This window comes from Drosophila bipectinata, chromosome 3L (assembly GCF_030179905.1).
Source record: "Drosophila bipectinata strain 14024-0381.07 chromosome 3L, DbipHiC1v2, whole genome shotgun sequence".
Taxonomy (NCBI): domain Eukaryota; kingdom Metazoa; phylum Arthropoda; class Insecta; order Diptera; family Drosophilidae; genus Drosophila; species Drosophila bipectinata.
The window spans coordinates 26627359-26649110 of NC_091738.1; the positions used below are offsets into that span (position 1 = coordinate 26627359).

At 37.8% G+C, this 21752-nt stretch overlaps 1 protein-coding gene across 3 annotated transcripts in view; it reads right to left on the minus strand.

Annotated features, from left to right (window-relative positions):
• The window catches only part of Dbp80 (putative ATP-dependent RNA helicase Dbp80), a 107547-nt gene that overhangs the window by 73439 nt on the left and 12356 nt on the right, over window positions 1-21752 (minus strand). The window lies entirely within an intron of this gene.

The following is a 21752-nucleotide window of genomic DNA, read 5'->3' on the forward strand; positions in this document are numbered from 1 at the left end:
ATATATCAACAATCGGAAATGGCACAACTTTGGTATTTTTGAGGTGTAACGAACTGTTGTTCTTCTTCCCGCTCGCAACCATTTGCGGCTAGCTCACAGAGTTTCAGGTTTATTCCACCGAATTTATAGTTCGACGTGACTGCCCGAGCCCCAAAAATAATACAGATAGCATTTAATTTGGCATGTCGTAATGTTTTGCCAAAAATAGCTTTCATGTTAAATTTGAACTGTCTAACTTTAAAAACACCAAATGTATACCATTTCCGATCAATCAGTTATATGGCAGCTATAGGATATAGTCGGCCGATCCGTTCCGACTTATATACTGCGTGCAAAAGGAAGAAAGGTGTGTGCAAAGTTTCAAGTCGATAGCTTTAAAACTGAGAGACTAGTTTGCGTAGAAACAGGCAGACGGACAGGCGGACATGCTCATATCAACTCAGAATGTGATCCTGATTAAGGATATATATATACTTTATAGGGTCGGAGATGTCTCCTTCACTGCATTGCACCCTTTTGGACCAAATCATAGTACTTTCTGCAAGGGTATAAAAAAGTCCCAACCTTCTATCTTCAAGAACATCAAAGGTGGTATTTCTACCAAAAACCATTTCCGATAGTTTAGTTATAAGGCAGCTATAAGATATAGTCGGCCGATCGTTATGAAATTTGGTAGGTCGGTAGCTTTAAGGGGAGGGTAAGGTCAAATCATGCGAAAAAAGCCATGTTTTTGTGATTTTTTTCCTGACGACACAGTTAAAATTTATTTATTCAACCAACGGTATATTAAAGTATGACATTAGGAGAATGTTTAATAAAATTTAAACAAAAAAATATTTAAAAATATGGCAATGGTAGCAATTGTCCGGACGTGTCGCCAAAAAAAGTTGAATTGCGGTGCCCCTCATAACTCGGTGCTGGATCATTTGTAATCCAAAAATGAAAATTCATTCGTTAGATAATAGTTCGCCCCAGGTAACGCTGTAAAGGTTTTTTGAAAATTGCAATTTTTTAATTTTTTCGAAGACTTTGAAGTGAAAAACTCAATTTTTTGGGAAAAAATCGGTTAATTTGTCATTGCGAAATCAAAACTATGAACAAAAAAAACTCGACAGCGTTACCTCGTAAAATATGTACAGAAATAGTGTTTAAAATTTCAAAAGGATCGGTGCAGTAGTTTTGAAGTTATGAGGGGCACCGACTTTGAAAACGTGAGTTGTGGGAAAAACGCTTTAAAGTTTTAAACACAAAAAAATCCAGTGTAAAGCCTAGTACTGAGTTGACGAAAATCCGCTGTCGAAAATCTGACAGCTGTCAAACTCCATATACAAAAAACGGTGTAAAAAAAGGAAGAAGAAGAATTTTTCGTCTCCTAAATTTGTCGGGTACTGTGTTGAGAAAAATTTTAGCTATCAAATTGAATGGCGTTACCGGATCAAAAAAAATAAACAGCTGATTTTTGGGTGTTGAAATAATTCATTTGATTTATTTTGATAGCTAAAACATGGAGCGAAAATTTGAAAGAAAAAAATTGTCGGACCGAAAAGTTTTCGGCGCGCGAGGATAAATTGAAATTAATTAGTGCGGTCAAGGCGAAGCCCATAATATAGGATTTGACCCACAAGGGGCATTTTAATGCCATAAAATGGCATTGAAATGATTTGTGATTGATTTTGATTTTGACCCAGTTTTCTATTTCTTAATCAGCTCTTTAGCGGCGAAATACATAAACAAAACACCAACATCCAATTGATTTGAATTCATTTTTCCCTATTGGTTTTTTGTTTACAAACAACAGCTGTTCAGTATTACCCTTTTTCTTAATTTTTTTGGTCACACTAGCTCGGTAGCTGAATAAAGTGCGATTTCGCTAGCGGAATTTCAAAAGCGGATTTTCGTCAACTCAGTACTAGGCTTAAAACGTTAATAAGCAACTTCGTCAATAACTAATAACTTCGTCAATTTTGCTTTAATTGACTTGAAATTTCAATTTTGCTTTAATTGACTTTGACACAATATTCTTCAGATATTATGCATTCAATTTAAAAAATAAAAAAAAAATGGAAAAAAAAATATTTAATACCTTACCCTCCCCTTAAGTCGATCGATTTCAAGTCGATAGCTTTAAAACTGAGAGACTAGTTTGCGTAAAAACAGAAAGAGAAACGGACATACGGACATCATATCAACTTTTGAGGTGATCCTGATCAAGAATATATATACTTTATAGGGTCGGAGATGTCTCCTTCACTGCGTTGCACACTTTTGGGAAAAATTATGGGTAAATTATGGCAGAGGGTATTGCAAGGGTATAAAAATTGTATACAGAGCAACTACTTTAGGAATTACGCTACCATCGTAACCCTATCGGCAGTGATCAAAAATACTATTCGTTCTGTTACCACATCGGCGCATTGGAAAAAAAAACGAGAAATTGAATTTGAAATTTGGAAGCCAACTCATTTTACGCCTTCGTGCAAGCAGTGACACATACATACAAAGCCACAAAATTTTATGACACATTTTTATTTTTATGTATGAAACATACATACAAAGCCACACAATTCCCGGATCGTTTTTTTTTCGATGGTGTCTTGCGGTGGACATGATATCCCGAAAACGGTTCATCTGAAATCCAAACTTCAAAAAAATGTAGTTAGTATATTTATTGTCTAGTCCGTGAACGAGGGATTTTAAATTTTTTGGAAAACTTCTCTTCAAATCATAAAAATCAAAAATCTTATAACTTCAAAAAAGTACATTTTTTGTTAAAACCGTCGCCATTTTTTTTTAAATTAAAAATTTCATTAAGTACCCAGAAACATGTACTAAACAACGTTGGTAAAACATTTTTCATAAATATTTTCTATGGTGTTAAAAAAAAATCGATAAAATTCCATTTTTTTGAGCGGTACAACTGTATATAACCCCTTAATAGAACCTCCAAACGGCTCACAGAACTACTGGCAATGCTGAGGAAGGAAGCCTTCCACGGGTTTGTTGAGCAACTGGAACCGGGCGACCCACAACTCAACCTTTGGCGTGTCACCAAAGGAATAAGACAGCCTACCAGCGTAAAGAGGATAAGAGAAAAACACCAGTCCAGAGAAACGGCGGCAGCTGGTGCGGAACAGAGATGGACCGGGCAAACGCGTTTCCCGAACATCTTGCAAACGTGTTCACGCCGTTTAATCGCTGATCGTCTGAAGAGGTTACAGAAACAGTCCGATTCTTGGCCGAGTCCCCCAGAGATGCCGCCTTGATAGCACTACTCACGGAAGAGGAGACAGCTGCTCAGACTTCCACTATAAACAACAGCAAGGCCCCGGGCGATAATGGTATCATAGCAATTACATTAAAACTGCTGCCACCTGGTACATCCTGGACGCTTTTGAAACCAGGAAATACTGCCTGGCTGTCATGTTGGATGGGAAGCAAGCCTTAGACGGAGTCTGGCACACCGGTCTCTTGCTCAAGCTTAAGACTAGCCTGCCCCAACCGTTCTTCCTCTTCCTGGAGACATTCCTGAAGCACCGAAAGTTTGCAGTCAAATGCGGAGAGGACACCTCTGCCCTTAGAGAGGGCCCCGGTGAAATCCCCCAAGGCAGCGTACTGGGTCCGCTGCCCTATACGGCCGACCTCCCGGTCGGAGCCCCCTGCAGAGCCCAATCCTTATAGCAGCCACTTACGTGGATGACCCCCCGACGCAGCTGCTGTCATGCATGAGCAGCTCGACCTGCCCAGCGATTGTCAAAGAAGATGGAATATTGAGGTTAACAACGACAAATCCACTGCGACTACTTTTTCTCTCCAACCAAGAAACTGGCATCAACAGCTTCCCCATCCCGCAGTAACCTGAATTACCTATGTTTCACGCTTGACAGGAGACTTGCTTGGAAGCCACATGTAATCAAGAAGAGAAAGCAATGCTATATAAGGATCAATGCGTTGTATTGGCTTATGTGAAGAAAATCAAAGCTGCGTACTTCTTCGAAACTCTTCATTTACAACGACATGGCGTTGATGAGCATTGAACACGATATTATATAAAAATTCCGAAGGCTTTTTTTTTTAAGTTTAGGCTTCAGAAATATTTATGAAATCCACTGAGTTAGTAACGTGGATAACGATACTTGGTCACGATCTTCTTTTTTAACGCTTTTCTTCCGCAATTTTGGTTTTTCATGGAAATTCGTCAGAAGACCTCGTGTTTGGGTTGGAAAAAATAATAGAAACGCGGTCGTATTTTGTCAAAATCTGTGGTTATTGTTCGTTTAAGTTAAAATAAAAGGTATTGTTTTGAATATTTTTATTACAAGGAGTGTTATTATAGCAATTTTTTGTAGAATTTATAATTTAATTTAGTTAAAAGCTTCAAAACGGGTCGTGGAGAACATTGCACCGCAGTAGAGAGGAATCTAATCCTCACATTAAAAGCAGAAGTCCAATCCATGGGACAAATTTTCAAAATGTTGGAATGCTCCACAAAAAAAGTGTTTTCTGCTATCCACTATTCAGATAAACATTAAAAACGTGGCGCAAAGGGAGCAACTTCCACAAAATTTGACACGTCCCTTATTAGGAAGTCGAAAAAGTAGCCTTTCTTTTCTTCGAAGGATCTTAAAAACTATATGAACGCATCCTTAACGAGTCATACCATTTGCAAAAGACTGATTGAGCGTGGTTTGAAAGCGCATTCAGCAAGGAGAGTTCCTTTTATGAGCATCGAAAGGCGACTCTGCTTTGCCAAAAACCAAGAGACCCGCCAAAACTGGAAAAACGTCCTTTGGTCCGATGAGACAAAGATTGATTTGTTCGATCTGATGGTAGATCCCATGTTAGATGCCCAAACATCACAGCATTCGATCCCAAATACACCAAAAAGACAATCAAACAAGGAGGCGGCAATCTAACGCTGTGGGGATGTTTCTCTGCTTCAGGTGTTGGTCCACTTTATCGGGTACAAGGCAATAGGTGTTCTACAGACTATGTAAACATAATGAAGGACGTTATGTTACCATATGCCGAAGAGGAAATGTTTTGAAAGTGGGAATTTATGCAGGATAACGATCCCAAACCCACATCTAAGATTGCGATAAAGTGGTTCCAGGATAATAAAGTCGACGTTATGGAATGGTCAACTCAGTCACCTGATTTAAGCCCTATTGAGCATTTGTGGGGCATCCTAAAAAAACGTTTAAATGTGTTTCAACCAAAAAATAAGGAGCAATTGCGGGAGAAAGTCCAGGAAGAGTGGTACTCCATTTAGCAAGCAATATGCTCCAATCTGGTGGAGTCTATGCCTCGTAGGTGTGCTGCAGTTTTGAAAAACTATGGTAACGGCACCAAATATTAAAGCTGAATACATTTTATGGTAAATTTTGCTAAACTAGTAAATTTAGAGAAGGATTAGTCATTTCGTTTCTATTTTTATTTCCAGGTCAAAAACATAAAATTTAACTTTAGTTAAATTTTTTAGCTAAATGAATAAAACTAAATGGATTTGTTTTCTAGTATGTAAGATAGATGTATACATATTAAAGAAAAATTAAAATTTTCACTCAATACCACGTTTTCTATTAAAAATTAGTATTTGAACCCAAAGGGAAAATTCGTTTCTATTATTTTTTCCATCACTGTAAGAGGTGCGCTTATCGCAATTAAGAAAGGGTCACATAGTAGGTCATCGTGCATGGCGTTGATGAGTAGTTTTAAATATATTTAAGATTTTCATGTATCTTTCGTGTAAGAACATTATATGAAAATAAAACAGTTTCTAAACGGAACTCATTGGAGTAACACCTAAGTTATTGGGACTCCTCTTGAAATTTGGTCCATCGAGACACCCTGACGTTTTCCCCCCTGTGGTAAGAGACTTAGGTTTTAAACTGGCACCTAGTGGTGCCAGTTTAAGTGGCTGTAGAAAGAAAGTGGCTGTAGAAAAATTCTCAGCCCAGGGTACCTAAAAAAATAGGGCTGCGATCTGGGTAAAAAGAGCCCAGTTTAAAAATCGTAGTGCTCCGTTGTTTCCCCCCAAGGGGTAAGGAATGGAGAGAATAAAATTATATAAATGCCAATAATCAGAAAGAAATAAAAACAAGAAAGGAAAGCTAACTTCGGGCGGAGCCGAAGTTGATATACCCTTGCAGTTAAAACCGTATATATATCGCAAACATTGGATATAGTTGGCCGATCCTTATGAGAATAAAATAATATAACCCAATGTATTATAATATAAAATCTAAAAAAAAGTCCCAAACTTCTATCTTCAAAAATACCAAAGTAGGTATTTCTACCAAAAAACATTTCCGATCGTTCAGTTATATGGCAGCTATAGGATATAGTCGGCCGATCGCTATGAAAATTGGCATGTCGTATTATACTGCCAAAAATTTTGAACTCTATCAGGCATGCTCCGGTTTTCACTTTCGGTTTTTGTTTTCGTTTTGAAAACGAAAAAATTTGTGCTCCCATTTTCACTTTCACAAGATTTTTTCGAATTACAAAACGAAAAAATTTGTCTTGCCCAAATGAAAAGTAAATGACTTTTTTCTGTATTAAATCGGATCTTATTTGCAAAAGGAAAAAAAGTAGTTGACTTATTGGTTTATTGTCGTTCTTTTAGGACCTCTAGAAGATCAATTAGGCTTGTAATTATTTTTAAAACGAGTAATTTCTGACCCCACTTCAAATTTGGATATCAAATTTTGGCGTCGGCAACAAAAATTTTCGTTTTGGTGAACGACCGATAAGTCTGACACCATAAGTTATAGCCTAAGCTGCCATACTTTTGATAGAATAACAAAGCAAGTTAAAAATACTTGTTTAATCAAATGGATGGCGATAAATATGTTGAAATTGGGTAAAATATGTTTTTAAAAATTAATTTAATTTAATTAGTTATGTTCTAAAAGTGTATAACAAAAATTGTTTAAAACACCGGAATGAAATGAAAATGAAACCCATTGAAAAGGTGCCATCCCCTTAACTTGGCTTTTTTGGCTTTTCCCCTTAATTCTTTTGGCTACGAAAGATGTAATTGAATATAAAAAAGGCATTTTTTCGCGTTGTTTGCTGCTGACCAAACCTTAAATCACCTGTTTCGGCAGCAAGAAGTTATGAGAAATGAAACGTTTCGATAGCAAAACGATAACTAAAAACTTGTGAAAACCGGAGCACCTAAAAAAGAAAATCTCGGTTTTGGTCCCAAAACGAAAACTGAAAGTGAAAACCGGAGCATGCCTGTATAAGTTTAAAAACACTAAAGTTATACCATTTCCGATCAATCAGTTATATGGCAGCTATAGGATATAGTCGACACGATCCCGGTCGTTCCGACTTATATACTGCGTGCAGAAGAAAGAAGGGTATATGCAAAGTTTCAAGTCGATAGCTTTAAAACTGAGAGACTAGTTCGCGTAGAAACGGACAGACAGACAGACGGACAGACAGACGGACAGACGGACATGCTCATATCAACTCAGGAGGTGATCCTGATCAAGAATATATATACTTTAAAGGGTCGGAGATGTCTCCTTCACTGCGTTGCACACTTTCGACCAAAATTATAATACCCTCTGCAAGGGTATAACAAAGTAAAACATGTCTACAGCCCTTTTTAGAAAGTGTGATAATTTAATTAAACATAAAACACAACAATTAAAAAAAAATGGAAAATTTCAGTTCACTAACAAAGCAAAGAAAACATTAATTTTTCGAAGTAGATTAAAAATACACCAAAAAATATATTTTAAGCACTGTCGTGGCCCCTTGCAGTATGTTCAAACATTAGGTTCAACCACTAACCAGAGCGAGTTCTTACTCTCTTTCTTACGCTCATCGTTCGTTCATATATCTTACGCTCATATTCTCTTGATTGCTTTCTGTTTCTCAGTCTTTGAAAGGAGCTTGTTGAAGAAGGTTGGTCTGCGCTTGGATTGATCTTTGTATGTATGCGTGTCACACATTCACATACACGGGTGCATGTGTGATTGCGATTTCGTTTCGAAGCCAGCGCACACAAATTTTTATTTTTCTAACTTTTTAGGCTTGCTACCCTAACAAAGTTCGGGTATTCGTTATTGGGTGAATGAATATTAAATTTTTAATATTTCAGCATACATTTTAAATTTATTTAGGAATATGATTAGGTGTTAGCAGTAAAATATTTTGTATATATATATTTATACGAATCATAAAAAATCAATATACTGAAAACGCCGATTGCTTTAAAATTTTTGTTGTTCTGCATGAGAATTGTGCTGTCATACCCAACCGATAAATGATTTTTAGGGGACCGGACAGCAAAAAAAAATATTAAATAAAGTTTTTTTTTGGGACTCTGGCTATTATTTATTTTTTATTAAAAATAAAACAAATTGTAGCAAAGAACAGTTTTGGAATATGTTGGTACCCTTTTTTAAATTTTTATTTTTAAAATTACATTTAAGTTGACTAAATAAGAAAATAACTTCACTTTAACAAATATTCAATTTAAAACAAGAAAGGAAAGCTAACTTCGGGCGGAGCCAAAGTTTATATACCCTTGCTGTTAAAACCGGATATATATCGCAAACATCGGATGTAGTTGGCCGATCCTTATGATTACATCATAATAAAACTAATTAACTAAAATAAAAAATCTAAAAAAAGTCCCAAACTTCTATCTTCAAAAATACGAATGTTGATATTTCTACCAAGTACCATTTCCGATCGTTCAGTTATATGGCAGCTATAGGATATAGTTGGCCGATCCTAATGAAATTTGGTAGGTTGGATCAACTGGATCAAATAGAATCTGTATTAAGTTTCAGCTTTCTATCTTCAAAAACACGAAAGTTGGGTCATTTCCGATCGTTCAGTTATATGGCAGCTATAAGATATAGTCGGCCGATCCTTATGAAATTTGGCATGTCGTAGTGGTTTGCCAAAAATAGCTTTCGTGTCAAATTTGAACTCTCTAACTCTAAAAACACCAAAGTTATACCATTTCCGATCAATCAGTTATATGACAGCTATAGGACATAGTCGGCCGATCCGGGCCGTTCCGACTTATATACTGCGTGCAAAGGAAAGAAGGGTGTGTGCAAAGTTTCAAGACGATAGCTTTAAAACTGAGAGACTAGTTCGCGTAGAAACAGACAGACAGACGGACAGACAGACGGACAGACGGACAGACGGACATGCTCATATCAACTCAGGAGGTGATCCTGATCAAGAATATATATACTTTATAGGGTCGGAAATGTCTCCTTCACTGCGTTGCACACTTTTGGACAAAATTATAATACCCTCTGCAAGGGTATAAAAATACATAAAAACAGGCTAAAGTTAAAAAAAGTTAAAGTAAAAATTTGTGGCTGCTCACTCTCCTAAAAATCATACATCGGTAGGGTATGCAAGCACAGTTCACATGAAGAGCAACAAAAACTTAAGGATGTAGACTCATGTGTGAGGTTGAAAAAATCGATTTTATTTTTTTCACATATTTCGATAGTATTGTTTATTAAGAATGTACTGTTAAAGTTTCAAATAAAAATATCAAATAATGACAGAGATACAGCCCATAATCGAGAGCACGCCTACACCGAAAAGTATGAGTTTCTCGGTAGCGTCTAAACTTTAAACGCGTTTTTCTCGGAACGACATTTTTGTGTGCGGCGCAGGTGATTCACAAAATTCTATGGTACCGATCTAGCTGAAATTTGGATATGTTGTTCTTAAAAGTAACACCTCTGTCCCGTACTAGAATCATTTATTTAATGATTAGTTTTTTTTTTATCATTAATTTAAGATAAATTATTTAAATTTAAAAAAATTTTTTTTCTTGCGTGTTAGCCATTTTGTTGTTTATTGATGAAAATATTTTATTCTAGTACGGGACAGAGCCATAAGCTTACAAAACAATAATCTATTCTAATTTTTTGTTTCGGATGACTCTAGCAGTCGAAATCACCTGCGCCAGGGACCTACCTTTTTTTTTTATATGCATACTTTGGCATGCTATAAAGCAGTGGTGGTCATCCCATTGCTCTCGCTGCTCATTTGTTTTTGCAAATGCTCATGCCTACCGAGTTGTGTGAGTCTGCTCACGCCATAAGATTCGTTGCTCACGCCATAAGCATCGTTAGTCCCATCATAAGCAAAGGGCAATTACAATAACAATTTTTCGTGTTTTCCCTATTCTCCTCAATCGTACTAATCCGAATGAATTTTGTTGTTGGAGTGCCGAAAACTTTTCACTGCAAGAAATTCATTCTTGTTTTTGTTTCTGCCAAAATGGACGACCTGTAGCGATGAATTTGTTCTTCGCAGAACATTTTTTTTTAACTAAGAAGCTCTGCATATTTGTCATAGTATAATAATAAGCTGTTCTAAAATATGTAGGGCCTTTTTTTTAATGGCTGTAATAAAAGGTATTTTTTATTATATTGATATTTTAAACCCCTTGTGAATGTTACTATAATTTTATTTTTCAGTGCAGCCACATGGATGGGAAAAAAATTCTCGCACAAATGTATTGGTGATTTTTTGCATTGGTATGGGAGTTTGCTCTTCCGTATGCAGAGCTTGGGCACCACTGCTATAAAGTGTATTAAACTACACAAGAATAAATTAAACAAAATATTTTCAAATATTTTATGATGCCTATAAAAACATATGTGAAAATTGAAATGATCGCACTATTTTTTATTACAAAAAACAAGAAAGGAAAGCTAACTTCGGGCGGAGCCGAAGTTTATATACCCTTGCAGCTAAAACCGGATATATATCGCAAACATCGGATATAGTTGGCCGATCCTTATGAAATTTGGTAGGATGGATCAAAATATAATCTGTACCAAGTTCCAGCTTTCTATCTTCAAAAACACAAAAGTTGGGTCATTTCCGATCGTTCAGTTATATGGCAGCTATAGGATATAGTCGGCCGATCCTAATGAAATTTGGTAGGTTGGATCAACTAACCAAAAATAGAGTCTGTACTAAATTCCAGCTTTCTATCTTCAAAAACACGAAAGTTGGGTCATTTCCGATCGTTGAGTTATATGGCAGCTATAGGATATAGTCGGCCGATCCTTATGAAATTTGGCATGTCGTATTATTTTGCCAAAAATAGCTCTCATGTCAAATTTGAACTCTCTAACTCTAAAAACACCAAAGTTATACCATTTCCGATCAATCAGTTATATGGCAGCTATAGGATATAGTCGGCCGATCCGGGCCGTTCCGACTTATATACTGCGTGCAAAGGAAAGAAGGGTGTGTGCAAAGTTTCAAGACGATAGCTTTAAAACTGAGAGACTAGTTTGCGTAGAAACAGACAGACGGACAGACGGACAGACGGACAGACGGACATGCTCATATCAACTCAGGAGGTGATCCTGATCAAGAATATATATACTTTATAGGGTCGGAGATGTCTCCTTCACTGCGTTGCACACTTTTGGACAAAATTATAATACCCTCTGCAAGGGTATAAAAATGTTTGAAATAACCTCTAAAAAGTAGGCCGGAACATGAGACTACATCCTTAAAGCAATCCCTTATACCCTGCTCCCATCTAAGTAAATTGATTTTTAATGAATCGTAAAAATATATACATATATACATACAAAACATTTTACTGCTAACACTTAATCTTATTTCTAAATAAATGTAAAATGCATGCTGAAATATTAAGAAATATTATTTAACAAATAATATTATTTCTTTCGTTATTTTTTTACCAAATAACGAATACCCGAATTTTGTTAGGGTAGACAGCCTGAAAAGTTAGAAAAATCAAAATGTTGTGCGCTGGCTTTGAAACGAAATCCCACGCACACATGCACCCGTGTATGTGAGTGTGTGGCACGCATACATACAAAGAACACTCCAAGCGCAGACCTACCTTCTTCGTCGTGCCCTTTTCAGAGACTGAGAAACAGAAAGCATTTAATGAGAATATGAGCGTAAGATGAACGAACGTTGAGCGTAAGAAAGAGAGTAAGAACTTGCTCTGGGGCCTGTCGCAAGAAATTTTTGCGTCCATTTTCGTTGTATGAAATGGGTTGTCTATATGCTGTAAGGTTCGTGGTTAAACATAACAATATAACAAGGAAAGGAAAGAAAAGCTATATCTTTGGGCGGAGCCGAAGTTGATATACCCTTGCAGTTAAAACCGGATTTATATCGCAAACATCGGATATAGTTGGCCGAAAGTCCCAAGCTTCTATCTTCAAATTTATCTTCAAAAGATTTAAGATTTTCATGCATCTTTCGTGTAAGAGAATTGTACAAAATAAAAACAGTTTCCAAACGGAGCTCATTGGTGTAACACTATATATTATGTTGAGCTCCTCTTAAAACCAGGTTAGTCGTCTATCAAGGTGGACGTCAAGGTACGTTACTTCGTTATCTAGAGGAATCTGCATACCGGTTAGCGGAAGCGGAGGGCATGTTTGTCTATTAAGAGTAAACGTTACATGTTTAAACTTTTGTTCTTTTATTTTAATGCGCCAGTCGGATTCGATGATGCAGTCGCCCTTAGTAGCTGCGTTGCATCTTACTAAGTAGATGTGTTGCATCTGTTTCTATTGCACAGTAGGCCGGATTGCCAAATAAGCGGCATAAAATCAAAAATTTTATTTAAACAAATTTTAATTTTTTTTTAACTTATCAATATTAAATTCCCTGTATAATAAGTATTAAAAAGTATTTTTAGTTGAAATGCAACCTTCAATTTTTATTTAGCTTCAAAGTCAAGTGATTGAACAGATGATTTTTGTGTAAGTTGGCGGAAAACTTTTGTTGACTTTGTGCGCTTGCCAATCACACACGAGAAAAGAATTTAACATTATTTAAAATGAATTTTAAACCTCGAGGTAAGAAAAATGAGTTTAATGAAAGCCTTTTGTGTAAAATTATTTTATGTGTATTATGTGTGTATTGTTTTGTGTTGTCCAAAGAGAAAAAACCTAACCTATATGTTCGTCTTTTGTGGAGGAAAAAAATGTCTTCTGCGTATTTCTGCAATGTGTAATGTATGTATAACAAAAGTAGAAACTGTTTAGTAAAATATAAAAAAATATCATTTGCGGCTTTTGCTATGATAACATTTTCTAGATGTGTATGAGTTCTGTCATGCAACCTTGCTAGACGTATGGATTGACAGCGCTCGCGACTCTAATGCGCTTGCTAAATGGATATTTGGCCAGATTAATGAGGGTAGACTGACAGTCGACCAGAAGGGCGAACTTTACAAAAAAAATTAAAAGCTTTGAAATTTATATAAAATCAAATCTGAAAAAGTGTATCCGTAATATGCGAACGTTCAAGAAAAAACATTTAGAGTGGCTATCAAGGTCTTTCAAAATAGTTTTGGATAACCAAGCGGATATTTCAAACATAAAAAAGGAAAGACCAAAGCTAGCTTATGAGGAACAAGAAACGCGTCTTAAAAGAAAACTTGCTAGTGATGTAGCAAATAAAAATGAAAATGGCTTCATTTTGTAGTGTTTTTTTCAAATTAATATTTCTTGAACGTCGAAGCACAAATCAATAAAATTTAAAATGGATAGTCGTGCTCCAGGCTTATACTATTTGTTAATACTCAAAATTTTTTTAATTCGTTCGTGTGTTTTTAACAATTTTTAATTCTAAAAGGTGGTGTCCATACAAAGCTTTTGTAATAAAAGATCAACATTGGGAAGAGTTTTCAAAAAATGTTTAGATTTGTTCAGTGAGTGTCTATATCCATCTTATAGAGCCATAAAAATGTTTAATTCAGAACATTGCTCTTTTTTGCGGAATTCCAGTTTTTAGGAAGGAAGGTTACAATTAGAAATGCGTTGCTGGAAGTGTGGGGCCAAAAAAAAATTTGGGCGGGGGTGGGACACGCTTACTTTGCTTCAAAAAATTGTCAAAAACAAAAACTTATCTTTCCTCGTTAATAATTAATGCCACAAAAATATAGCGATTTCCCGCAAAAAAAAAAAATTACGACAAATTAGAAAATTTTTTTTAAATTTTTTACCATAAAAAAAAATTAAAAATGGGTTGAAAAAAGGCAGAACCACTCCCATTTTTTTTAAATATCTTCATTTCGTTGTTTTTAACATAATTTAAGAAACCCGATCAAAAATGTTGATTTTTTTTTAGGTTATTAATAAATGTCACAAAAACAGGGCAAATTTCCCACTGTGCACAGAGGGTACTTTGTGCTTGTTGGCGAGAGATTCGGGATGTACCCCAGCTGTGCATTTCCTTCCTGTCGGTGAAGAGCCTGGTCGGGTGATCGGGTTGCTTCCTTAAGGCGTTGTTTTGAAGCTGGTGATCTGCTGTTTTGCCAATCACGACGCGTGCGCCTCTTTTCTCGCAAGAGCTGTTGGAATTGCTGATTGGATTTGTAAATTTGTTTCGGTCTACTTCCTTCCCTTGCTGAGTAGAGATTTTAGCTGCCGTAACGAGTACTCGTTCCAGGGCGACCGTCGTGTAGTCGATGTCCGATTCCATATTAAGTTTCTGGGGGAGCTATGCAAGTTACCTTTTTGCGACGTCAGGCTGAATTGGTGTTCGGTTATTTCTGGGCTTCAAAAAAGCGTTTAAAGCAGAGGCGAGTCTGATGATAAGTCCGAGACTGCTTTGGTACTTAATATAGTTGATTGCGAGGTCTAGGGCATTACGTGGGTCTGTTGGACAGTATGTGGGGCTTCCGGGGGAAACATAGTCCAGTTTTTTTCTCACATTTATAATTACAAGGCATTGTAGTCTCCTGCGGCTATAAAACGATCTCCGAAATTCCAGATCATCAGCATGGGAGAAGCTGTTGGTGGTGTTAAGGGGACCGAATGGGAACCTTGCAGCTTTAGCGATGAAGACGTCTGGCGTAGCTTTTGACGCAATGTACACTTTCTGTCAATTTTTATTGCGCGTTGAGGTCGCTTCACGCATGCGAAATTAAATCAAATCCTTGTACACCACACATCCTCTATAGTTTGCCGTATGGTTGCCTCCGCAGTTTCCACATTTCTTCACGGTAGTTTTCTTGTTTTTATTGTACTAAGGCGGAGTTTTGGACGTCCCCGAAGACTACACAGACAGCCCGAAGTGTGCAGTATGACCTAGTGTGTCCATACACTTGGTAATTAGTGCATTGCACTCGACCGTTCCGTTTATGTGGCTCTTCAACAGTGATTCTCCGATGCAAAAAAGATTGCAGCTTGTAGATTGGGCGGACTTCGTTCTTCTTCAGCGACCTGCTTTCTGGCTCGAGCTCGACCTTTAAGAGGGGTTGTGGTTTTCTATCATTATTAGGGATGTTAATAACATTCTTGGCGGGAAAGCCATTTTCTTTAAGGGCGGTTTTTATCTCCGCGGCGGTAACATCGGGTTCGATATCCTTTACTACCACTTGTAGACCCTTTCTACTTTTTATCTGCTACGTGTAATAGTTTTTCTTAGCATTGTCCAAGCATTTGGACTCGATTCGGAAGTGCTCTTCAGTCTTTGTATGCACCTTTGTTTCATGGATGTTCTCATTGATAAGCGGGACAACATGAAAGGTGTTACCGTTCCCGATCAACGCCACAATTTGGTTGACCAGGACGTTCAAGCTTTTCTCCATGATATAGATTGGGGCCTTGGTTTTTTTTTGCGGTGACTTATGCTGGTTTTCTCAACCTTCGGCTACACTGCGAACTCCATGACGCGGGGGTTATTTTGGCGGGAGTCGGAATGAGCAGAGCGGGTGAGCCGCCTTTTGGCTTTCATCGGTCAGTAGAGCCGAGTTGCTCTTAATCACCGATTTTTCCACTTCGGTATCGCGGGTTGAAAAGTTAGAGTAGAAGCCGTTTCTTTGGTTTCTACGCTCGTTCATTTGATAGATGCTCAATGAGCTTATTGCGTGGCACTTATTTATTTAAAACAACTATGTACTAGTGTTTGTTTTAACCCATCACAACTTTTATATAAAGCTTGTCTATTGCTTTTAATAGATTGTGGTTAGGCGTCTTTTCGCTTATACAAGGTGCGTTCCAAAGTAAACAGGACTTTAAAAAAAAGACAGAACAAATAGTTTTTTTGGCAAAATCCTTGATTTAATACAGCTTTTTTTCACGGTCCAAAAGCATGTCGAACGAGTGTTTTAGCTCATGACGGGCCGTTAGTATGCCGGTGCAAGCCTTTTGAATGGCCTCTACGTCTGCATAACGCTTTCCTTTCACCGGAAAATGCATTTTACCGAAAATGTTGAGGTCGCACGGTGCCATATCAGGTGAATACGGAGAGTGGTTGATGCTTAAAATGTGATTTTTGGTCAAATAGTCGGTCAAAAGCGTCGATCGATGAGACGGCGCAGAATCGTGCAACAAACGCCAACTTCCATCTTCGCGGTATCCGAACACGTCAAATACGGCGCACCAAACGCTTCAAAACTCCAAGGTAGAATGCCGCATTAGCGTTTTGGCCGGTAGGAACAAATTTTTTGTGGACAATACCCTTGAAATCATTAAAAAAAAATCAGCATTGCCTTTAGATTTGACCTTCTATTCAGCCTTCCATTCAGCACTCTGCCGTTTCGTTTCGGGATCATATTTAAAACACCAAGTTATGTCTCCAGTCACAATAATGTAAAGGAAGTTTGGGTCTTTTTTTGCCTCTTTAATGATATCCTTCGAACGTTGAATTCTGAGCAATATAAAAACAGCCAACCTTAGTTTTTACCTATATTTCTTTGTAAAGCATTGGATTCATGTAATCAATCACTGCTTTTGAGTAAACTGAATCTTTTGGGATTTCCTACAGATCTCCTGACGTGGATCTCAAACTGCCTAGATGGAAAAACACAAAGAGTTATCTTAAAAAATGTACATTCCCGGTTGATTCATGCTACAACTAGAGTCTCTCAATGAAGTATTTTTGGCCGGTTACTGTTTACTCTTTTATATACCCAATAAATTGGTGTACAAAGGTGTATATATACACTATATCCTATAGCTCCTATATAACTGATTAATCGAAAATGCTATAATTTTGTTGTTTTTAGAGTTAGAAAGTATAACTGAAAGATCGGAAATGACCAAATTTTCGTGTTTTTTAAGATAGAAGCTTCGAACTTTCTAAAGCTTCAATTTTTTGCCAATTCATCCGACATACCAAATTTCATAAGTATCGGCCGTCTTTAAAACTGAACGATCGGAAATAGTATTTGGGAAAAATACCAATTTTGGTAGATAGAAGATTGTCACTTTTTTTAAATTTTATATTTGTTTCTTTTTTAAGCACTTGCTCATTTTAAGTAAAGTAAGTCTTTTGGGTTTCCTAACTGATCTTCTAAATTGGATTTGGTGCTACTTAAATGAAAGAACCCAACGTATCTCTTTTAAAAATGTTCTCTCACGCCTAGTTTGTGCTACATTTGGTGTCCTTCAAGAAAGGCATCTCGCAGCTCAACGTTTCACACTTTTTGTTCGAGGTTTACACCTTGCCTTAACTAACTCACTGGTACTTATGTACGCTGATGATTTTAAGCTTTCAACGTAATTAACTTTTAATATAGTGTTTACCAAATTACCTAAAGCTTAATCGATTTAGTCCTCAGCAGGCTATGTATTTTCTCTGTGGGTTCGACTTAGAACGATTAACTTAGGTTAACGGTCTGGGTGTCCTATTAAATTTAAGACTTCAATTTTCCGATCACCAACGGGTGTGTTTGGTTTTATTAAAAGATGGTTTTAAAAATTAAATTACCTCTATTTTACAACAACGTTATACGTAACATAAAATCATTCGGATTTTTTCTCTTATAGGATGAAATTGGCATGCTTCACATTATTTCCTACAATAGTACCATTTTATACCCTTACAGAGAGTATTATTATTTTTGTCAAATGTGTGCAACGCAGTGAAAGACATATCGCCGACCCTATAATACCTGAGTATATATATTCTTGATCAGGATCACCTCCTGAGTTGATATGAGCATGTCCGTCTGTCTGTTTCTACGCAAACTTAAAACTTTGCACACACCCTTCTTTCCTTTGCACGCAGTATTTAAGTCGGAACGACCGGGATCGGCCGACTATATCCTTTAGCTGCTATGTAACTGATTAATCGGAAATGGTATAACTTTCGTGTTTTTAGAGTTAGAAAGTTCAAATTTTACACAAGATCAATTTTTTGCCAAATTATGCCATATTTTGTAAGAATCGGCCGACTATATCCTAAGCTGCCATATAACTGAACGGTCGGAAATGACCCAACTTTTGTTTTTTTTGAAGATAGAAAGCTGGAACTTAGTACAGGTTCTATTTGGTCAGTTGATACGACCTACCAAATTTCATAACGATCGGTCGACTATATCTTATAGCTGCCATATAACTGAACGATCGGAAATGGTATTTGGTGTTTAGTAAAAATATTAACTTTTGTATTTCTGAAGATAGAAGCTTGGGATTTTTTTTTAGACATTTTATTGTAATTATGTAATTAAGTTTATTCTGGGAACTTGGTACAGATTATATATACAGTTGATCCGACCTACCCAAGTTCATAAGGATTGGCCGACTATATCTTATAGCTGGCATATAACTGAACGATTGGAAATGGTATTTGGTAGAAATGCCAACTTTGGTATTTTTGAAGTTAGAAGATTGCGGTTTTGTTTTTTAGATATTTTATTGTAATTATGTAATTGATTTTATTATGATATTCTCATAAGGATCGGCCAACTATATCCGATGTTTGCGATATATATCCGGCTTTAACTGCAAGTGTATATCAACTTCGATTCCGCCCGAAGATAGCTTTCTTTTCTTGTTTTTAATTTATTTGTGGAAACCGTGAAACAGTGTAAGGGGTATTTTTTTACAACCTTTATATACAACCTTATAAATGGTGAAGTTGACATCCAGCATCTATGAACACTCTTAAAATTTAATGTTCCTAGGACTATAAATTTTTTTCCTTTACTCTTTAGCCATTGTAGCTCGACATATGCTCAACGTGATCCCTTAAGTGTATTATGTTAGGACTACAATGATCTCTACCACATAACTTTTCTTGGCTCTAATTCGAACTTTCAAACCCTCATTCGTAATCGAACTACCGAACTGAGCGGACGTGCTTTGTCCGAGCTCCGGGAAAACTTCACTTCGCTTATATTTTCGCCAATATAAGCGAAAAGACACTGAAATTCAATTTATTAAAAGCGACAGACAAGCTTTTTTTTTATAACAGTTGTAATGTGCTAAACCAAAACTAGTGCATTGTTGAAAAAAAAAAATACGTACCACGCAATGAGCTCATTGAGCAACGACCAAAAGAAGGAGCGTAGAAGTTCAGTGAACCAAAGAAACGGCTTCTACTCTTACTTTTCAACCCGCGATACCGAAGTGGAAAAATCGGCGCTTAAAAGCAACCCGGCTTTACTGACCGCTGAAACCCAAAGGGCACGGTCTTGCTCACCCGCTCTGCTCACTCCGACTCCCGCGTCATGGAGTTCGCAGTGTAAAACCCCCCCTCCAATATCGGAAACAAATTTCGCACCAACAACAAGCAGCGCTACAACTTCTGCAACAACAGCGAAAACCCCTGCAACTCAAAGTACCACGACGTCAACGACTACAGCGAGTACAAAAACAACAACCTCGGAAAGTGCCAAAGCGGCAACGGCCACACAGACTGGAATGGATCGCTACATCCAAATTAAGCGCAAGCTTAGCCCGCAGAGTAATCCGGCAGGCAACAAAACAAAAATTAACCGTGTCCTGAATAACGATAATGAACCAGACAGATCCACTACTAACAGATTTGCCCTACTGGCGGAGGCTGAGGAAAACCAACCAGCCCAAGACACCGCAAAAAAACCCAAGCCCCCTCCAATCTATATTAGGGAAAAAAGCTCGAGTGCCCTGGTCAACAAAATTGCGTCGTTGATCGGGAACGGTGATAACTTTCATGTTGTTCCGCTTATCAAAGGGAACATCCATGAAACAAAGGTGCAAACCAAGACTGAAGAGCACTTCCGAATAGTGTCAAAATATCTGGACACTGTACAGAAAAACTATTACACGTACCAGCTGAAAAGCAGTAAGGGCCTACAAGTGGTAGTAAAGGGAATAGAACCTGATGTTACCGCCGAGGAAATAAAAACCGCCCTTAAAGAAAAGGGCTTCGCCGCCAAGAATGTTATTAACATTCTAAATAAAGATAAAAAGCCACAACCCCTCTTCAAGGTCGAACTCGAGCCTGAAAGCAGGTCGCTGAAGAAGAACGAAGTCCACCCAATCTACAACCTGCAATATCTTTTGCATCGGAAAATCACTGTTGAAGAGCCACATAAACGTAACGGTCCAGTGCAATGCACTAATTGTCAAGAGTATGGACACACAAGGTCTTACTGCACACTTCGGGCTGTCTGTGTAGTCTGCGGGGACGCCCACAAGTCCGCTTGCTGCACTACAAACAAGGACAGTACCGTGAAGAAATGTGGAAACTGCGGAGGCAGCCATACGGCAAACTATAGAGGATGTATTGTGTATAAGGAGTTAAAGAGTCGCATGCGTCAAGCGACCGCAACGCGCAACCAAAATCCACACAATGCGTACGTTTCGTCAAAAACCACGCCAGACGTCTTCTTCGCCAAAGCTGCGAGATCCTCATTCGGTCCACTAAACACCACCAACGGCTTCTCCTATGCCGATGCTCTACGATCTGGAAGGGAAATTCCAATTCAGCCTAACTCTCAAAGCGCTCAACAGGCCCCAGAACAGCCACACAGCAAAACGGAAACTATGATGCTTACCCTCCAACAAAGTATGATGGAGCTTATGTCATTCATGAAAACGACCATGCAAACGCTTGTTCAAAACCAGAACATGGTGATTCAGCTGCTCGTAGCACAACAGTCCAAATAATCTATGCAGGCGCTACGAATATCAATGTGGAACGCCAATGGTGTCTCACGGCATAAACTAGAATTGTCACAATTCTTGACCGAAAACCATATTGACGTTATGCTACTGGTGGAAACGCATCTTACAAGCAAATACAACTTTCATATAAGAGGCTACACAATCTACCGCACAGATCATCCAGATGGGAAAGCCCACGGCGGAACTGGAATTCTAATCAGAGAACGAATTAAACACCATTTTCACAAAAGGTTTGCAACAAACTTCTTGCAGGCCACATCGATACAAATTCAGTCAAGCAACGGAATCCTTTCAATTGCTGCCGTTTACTGCCCTCCTCGCTTCTCAATCTCGGAAGGACAATTTATGGACTTCTACAATTCACTTGGGGATCGATTTATAGCCGCAGGAGACTACAACGCCAAACATACGCACTGGGGATCACGTCTAGTGACTCCCAAAGGAAGACAATTGTACAATGCAATTATAAATGTGAAAAATAAACTGGACTACGTTTCCCCTGGAAGTCCCACATACTGGCCAACAGACTCACGAAAGCTCCCAGACCTTATTGATTTTGCAGTGACAAAAAACATACCTCGCAATCTAATAAGTGCCAAAGCAGTCTCGGACTTATCATCAGACCACTCGCCTGTGCTTCTAACGCTTCTTCAAAGCCCAGAAATAACCGAACACCCCTTCAGTCTGACGACGACAAAAACAAACTGGCTAAAATACAAAAAGTACGTGAGTGCCCACATAGAACTCGCCCCGGATTTTAACATGGAATCGGACATCGACTACACTACGAGCGCCCTGGAAGAAGTACTCGTTGCGGCAGCTAAAATCTCTACTCCTCAT